Here is a 7,008-nt window from a genome sequence, read left to right as displayed (position 1 = left end):
TGAAGTGGAATTTTCATTTCCCAAGGCTGTCTCAGACATGAGGCACAAATCTCCTTGGCCCATTCCCAGCCTCCTCCCCGCATCCTCCCAGCCTGCCCCGCTTGGCCCCTGCACCCTGCAGCTAGACCCTACAAACCCTGGAAAGATACTGATGGCTGCCTGAGAGGAACCATCTTTGCCTTGTGGCTGCTCATAGACCCTCCATCCAAGAACCGACAGTAAGAGCCACTCTTCCATGCTCTGTGCTGGGCAAGGGACATTGCCATCAAGGATGTCCCAGATAGGCCAGCTCTCCCAGGACTTCTTGGATAGCCTGGGCCAGTCCCCACCTGACAGGACCAATCCAGGCAGGGCCTGGGAATCCAGATATCTGCCATAGGAGATTTGGCACTTATATCGGCATGTGTTTCTTCAGGGCAATCCAGACTTCCTATTTGGTTTTGTTTGGGAATTTGGGATTTTTGTTTGTTTGTTTTTTGGTTTGGGTTTTGTTTTAGGGGGGGAGGGGGTTGCTAGTGGGTGGTGAAATGGAATCTTGATTTATAGCCCAAGCTAGCCGAGAACTTTACAGACATCCTCCTGCCTTAGTTTTGTAATTGCTAGTATTACAGGTATGAGCTACCATGACCAGCACAGGTGGCTTTTTGATGCCCTGTAAAGCTTTCTGAGGTAAGTGGGGACATTCAAAATCTCTTTTCCTCAGACTCCATAAACTTCCCTCCTGTTCAGTGCCAGTGCCATTCCACAGCGACCATCACTTCTCTCTGGACTCCTGTGACATCAAAAGATAATAACCAATTCCCCTAGAGCAGTGGCTCTCAATCCTCCTACTGCTGCAACCCTTTGATACAGTTCCTCATGTTGTGATGACCCCAACCATAAAATTATGTCATTACTACTTTATAACTGTAAGTTTGCTACTGTTTCAAATCATAATATAAATATTGGATATGTAGGATTTCTGATATGTGACCCCCAAGGGGGTCTCAACCCATGGGTTGAGAAACCCTGCCTTAGAGCCCCAGGATGGGTAGAGCCCTCTCTGAGTCCATGAAGTAGCAGGAGAACTGCCTCCTCACTGGGCCTGTCTGGGAGCAAGGTCAGCACCAGAGATGGAGGTGCAGCCTCACTCAGGGCCAGCCAGTCTCCAACATGCCCATGATGGGGCAGTGTTGGGTCCTCTGGGCTTCCTGGGGAACTGAATGACAGGCAAAGCTGACTACGGCTTTAAAGGCCTTTGGGGAAAACGTTCATGGTCGAGTTGCATGTGATGGACCGTGTCCCTCCGGTGTGCTTACTCACAAGATCTCATCCTGCAGTTTCCCCTATCCCCACCCCACTTGGGACAACTCGATTAAAATTCCCCACTCTAACCCAATATTCAGAGTAACTCTCATCTCCCGACGGCCTTGTCTTTCCCCATGGTAGACAAGCATGAAACGGCAGAGCAGAGTCACCCTGCAGAGACATCGGTCCTCATCCTTGGTCTGAAAAGGAGGAAAACAGCATCCAGAGCAGAGGCTCGGCTAGTCCCACACTCAAGACTCACCCCACACAGAGCAATGTGGTCGGTCTTCTCACTACAATACACTGGAGGACTTCAGCACTGCAGCCAGGTCCCCAGCCTCTCCCCTTTGCCCACCTGGCTCTGTAGATTACAGCTTTAGCTTTTCACCTGTTGCATGAAATATATAAAAAATAAGGCCCCCACGCTAACACTGGCTAATTTCTAGTAACTCGGTTTCCCGCCACCAGGGTCTCCATGGTCCCCATTCAGCGGCTGTTCATTCTCTTGTGGAGGATCCTGTTCACATTCCCAGCCATCCACCTGCTGTGGTTAGCTGTCACAAATCCTCGCAACCCGGTCAAATCAAAATTCTAGAGGCTTGTAATTCATCAGTCAGATTTCTTATCAGTAAATTCTCACTCCACAAAACTCCTACACAATGAACTCAGAGCCAATGGATATTGATATAAACTGCCCATCTAGATTGAACACATTGTCCTGTAATTATCTATCCCTTATAAAATATTCATAGCTACTGGCAGCTATTTAAAGCCACGTGGAATCTGGATCATCTTTCTCTTCCTCCATCTTCCTTCTTCCTCATGTCTCCCTATCTCTCCCATCTCTAAAACTCTCAGCCCGCCTTTTTTATCCAATACTCACTCACAGGCCTTATCTTGTGCCTGCCCTCACCTGCATATAGACCACAATCCACATTCAGTGAATGCTATTATGGAGATTAACAGACAACACTTGAAATCCATGGTCCTCTGAGTATCGCTGAGAGGGCATCACTGGGCACAGGGCTCCCTCTAAGCAAGAAAAAGAAAAGTAGCCCAACAAGTGTAGAGCCAGGGTAACAACAGAGAAGAAGTCTTGCCAGCCCTACAGGCAGGGTGATGAGGCATGTTTCTTTATCCAACATTCCCCTTTCAGGTGGTGAGGCAGCAGAAGGAGCCTGCTAAACTAGAACAAGATCAGGATACCTAAAGACAGTTGAAAAAGCACCATCACAGCAAGAAACAGAGGCATCTTGGCTTGAGTTAGAAGTGGGTCAATATAGTCCTAGGGCAGCCCTCATCAAGGTGCTTCAGCAAGGAACTAGAAAGACTCTGGGCACTTATGAGTAGGAAGTCTCGGCAAAGATTTAGAACAAGAGAAAAAGAAACAAATGGAAACATTGCAACTGAGAAATGCCACACCAAATTAAAGAGGCAAACTGACTAGAAAGGCTCCGCCAAGAACAGAGAGCAGAGGAAAGAACGTGAATGGGGGAAGAGAACACACACATAAACCACTGTGAACAAGAGAGGGAAACAGAAAGGCAGGAAAACAAGCAGAGCTCAGACCTGTGAGCTCGGAACCAGGACGCCACCTTTCAGTTCATCTGAGTTCTGGGGAGACAAAAGAGTGGGGAAGAGACTGAACAGGCACTCAAAGGAAGTTGTCCAAGATGGACCAAAACAAGGGGGCTGTGGTGGTTTGAATGGGCAGGGTCCCACAGACACATGTGCTTGAATGCTTGGCCCATAGTGGGGCTATTGTTGCTCATGGGGAGTGGCGCTATTAGGAGGTGTGGCCTTGCTGGAGGAAGTGTGTCACCATGGGATGTGGGCTTTGAGGTCATATATGTTCAAGCTACACCCAGTGTGGTAGACTGTGGCTTCTGCTGCCTGGGGTTCAAGATGTAGAACTCTAATCTTCTCCAACACCATATCTGCCTGCACACTGCAGTGCTTCCTGCCGTTAGGATAATGAACTAAACCTCTGAAATGTAAACCAGCCCCAATTAAATTGTTTTTTTCTTTGTAAGAGTTGCCGTGGTCGTGGTGTCTCTTCAGAACACAAGCTTATTGTCCTAGTTTCATTTCTGTTGCTACAGGGGTGGAGTGTGGGGACACACACACACCTCTGACCAGAAGCAACAGGACAAACTCGGTTATTTGGGTAACAATTCCAGGTCACAGTCTGTTATTGGAGGAAGTAAAGTGCCATCCACAAAAGCATAAAGACCTGAGTTCAGATCCCACGTACCCACTAACAGCCAGTGGTGATAATATGCCCCGGTAACACTAGCACGGGGAAGATAGAGACAGGAGGGTCACTGACATCCTTTGGACAATCATATAGCTGATCTGATGAGCTTCAAGTTCAGTCTCAAAAAATTAGTGGGAGAAGAGTTGTGGAGATGGCTCACAAGTTAGGAGCCCTGGCTGCTCCCAGAGGACATGGGTTCAATTCCTAGAGCCAATACGGTAGCTCACAACCATCAGTAATTCAAGTCTCAGGAGAGCCTATACACTCTTCTAGCCTCCTTGGGTACCAGACATGTGTGTGGTAAAACACATACATGCAGACAAAAATACACATGTACATAAAATAAATACACAATCCAAAAAATAAAATAAAGGGAGAGGGAAGGAGGGGGGGGAATACACCCGATGTTGACCTCTGGACTCCACATATACATGCACACTTGTATACATGTGACACTAACAGGTATACTCAACACACACACTTCTTTTGAGAAAGGGGGGAAATTAAAGGGAAATAAAAACCTCCCAGGAAGAAAATGGTGGAACGAATAAAAAATAACCAAAGAGGGTTGACCAGATGGCTCAACAGTCAACAGCACTTACCACTCTTGCAGAAGACTCAGGTTTGGTTCCCAGAACCCACAAAATGGCTTACCACCACTTGTAACACTAGTTTCAGGCCATCCAATGCCCTCTTCTGACCTCCATGGAACTCTGGGCACATGTATGGTGTCCACACACATACACTCACACACATAAACTAAGGCATTTTTAAAAACAGTCAGTACAATAACCCAGGCTTTAGGGGAGTCTTTTGCTAACCTTCCTGTTTTTCACACTTGAAACACATCTCAAGGTTCCCATTGGCAAGACAGTGAGCAGCTGGGAAACTGCTGGGTCTCATTAGGTTGTTCGAAGCTAATTTAGAAAAGGCTCATTCAGTTTCATTAAGAAAACCAACAGCATCCAATCACTCTGCTTTTCAAAATAGTCCCCATCCTTATTTGTAGGTTAGATTTCCCACAGAGAGCATCATACACTCATAAAACTTTGAATTTCGTTCTCAAGCTTATGCCAAATGGGTCTGCCAGACTTAGCCAATAAAAATATCAGAGACAGTAATGGCTTCATTTAAACATTGCATAGAGCACAGTCATACTAAAACTGTTCTCTGTTTACCTGAGACTCACTGAGTACACAGGGTGTCCACAGGCTAGACAGCCCTGTGGGATGCAGGGTTCCCCCCAGTCAGAGGAAACAACTCCTGAGAACTCCCTCTTCCAATAGCCTGCCAAGGGACCCCCACATCCCAAGCCATCGGTCCTGGCAATAAGTAGTTACCATCAGAAATGTCTCTGTGCCACGGTGCAGTGGTTTGTGAGAGGATGCTTCTCAGAGGTTCACATGATGCAACCTAAGACCCAGTGGGATTCTATAAGAAGTGATTAGGGCAGGAGGACTCCATCATAATGAATGGGCTTATAGGAACTAGCCTGGATCTCTCACCCTCCGCCGATTCTACCATATGAAGATGCAGCATTCTAAGCACCATCATGGAAGCAGAGGCAAGACCCTCTGTAGACTCCAAAACCACAGGCACCTTGATCTCAGACGTCCCCTCTTTCCAAGTCTGGGAACTAAACTGCCATTGTTGTGTTCTACCAATGGGGACAGAAGAAGACACTAGTATTAGGACGCTCAGGGGATTTTTCAAAGTTTTAGTTCATAAGTGAGTATCACCAATCTGGTCCTCCAGGTCTTTGAGAGGAAACAAAAGGTTTAATCATCAGGCAAGAGACCTACTGCATGAGACCAGCACTCTGCAGCCAGGCCCCCAAAACACACGTGTTCTCACAGCACCCAGCCCAGCCCTAGAGACAGGTGAGTGGCCAATCTATATGTCAGTCTTAAGGTGGAACTTGATCAGGATCACAGACCTCATGGAGCACTGGAGAACAGCTGTCACCAACGTGCAGAAGAGACACAGGAAAGGGAAGTAGCCCCCAGAAACCATGGCTAAGGGAGAGAGATGCAAGTAGTCAGGGATGCATTTGCGGGGATGGGACTAGGTGCCTTCCCAAGTGCCTAGAGCAGTAGATGCAAAGGGAGCAAGCTGGACTTGGTAGGACTTGCTCTCCTGCCTGCAAAGCTTCTCACAGCAAAACCAGCTTGTTCTCACACACCTGGAATTCCCATTGCATTTCACAAGCCCTGAAATTCGAGCTCTTGGGTGGAGTAAGACCCCTCCCAGCTGACCCCAGGGTCCCTTGAAGGGAGCTCAGAGTGCACTGCTCACCACAACTTGGCTCGGAACCACAGTCACTCCTTCCGAAGCAGCATGCACAGCCCGCTTGGGATTTCAAAAGCACGAATGCACATTTTCCAAGAGGCCCCTCTCAGGCTGCTGGGTGTGAAGCCAGACCTAAGATCCAGGGTCTGGGAGAGAGAAGGGCACCTCAGGGAGCCTCCAAGGCCCAGGGTAAGATACCCGCACCCCAGGGCCTCAGCAGGTGGTCCTCCAAAAATCAAATTCAACCTTCAAAATGAATTCACTATTGTCAAAGCATATTATTCACTCATTCATTCGTTCGTTCATTCATTCATTTGACCAGCCAGCCAGCATTTATGAAGCATCTGCAGTAAACTGGCTCTGTAGGGGTGGGCAAGGAAGCTCAGGAAGTGAATGAGTTACCTCTTCCTTATTACAGGTGCTGGCTTCTATAGGGGACACCAGCTGCTAGGCTACTTTAGCCTACAAAAGTCCCAAAGAATGGCTTCCTCTTCTGCTCAAGACCATTACTGAGTCCAGACACCAGAGGGCAGGGTATATCCTGGCCACCTAGGGCCAAACAAAACCTCAAACTAGGGCTGGTCACTGTCTCAACCATCACCACCACCACCAATGTGCTACTCCAGTGCTCAGTCTAAAGGGAAGGCAGGGTTCAGCCTCTGCCTCTGAAGCTTGTGCCTGCCGGCTGCGCTGCGAGGAGTCAGATAAGGCAGAAACTGCCAACAGGAGGAGATGGTCCTTATTCTCAAGGCAGAGCGATGGGATTCAGGATCTCTTATCCAAAGTGCTTGGAGCCAGAAATGCTGCAGACTTTGAAGTTTTCTTTCTGTTTTGGAAATACTTACATAGAAACAATAAGGTATCTTGGAAATGGAATCAAAGTCTAAATGTAAAATTCCTTTATATCCCACAAATACGTTATATATGTACATAATCTAACAGTAATGTTAGGCGATATACAGACTTTTATGACATGGGAAATCTGGATTTGTAGCATTGTGTCGATATGCAAAGAGTTCCAGGCGTGGGAGCATTTGGATGTTGGATTTTCACATCAGGGATGTTTGGTTTGTAGTTCCAAAAGAAGAGGTGAAGAGGAACTGCTGGCCTGACATCAGAATATGGGGATCAGATAACCCTTTCAACAGTCTGGAATTCAGAGAGCAAACACAGGC

This window comes from Mus musculus, chromosome 1 (genome assembly GCF_000001635.26).
Source record: "Mus musculus strain C57BL/6J chromosome 1, GRCm38.p6 C57BL/6J".
NCBI classification, from domain to species: Eukaryota; Metazoa; Chordata; class Mammalia; order Rodentia; family Muridae; genus Mus; species Mus musculus.
The sequence above is the reverse complement of the archived record's forward strand: the minus strand, read 5'-3'. Positions refer to the sequence as shown.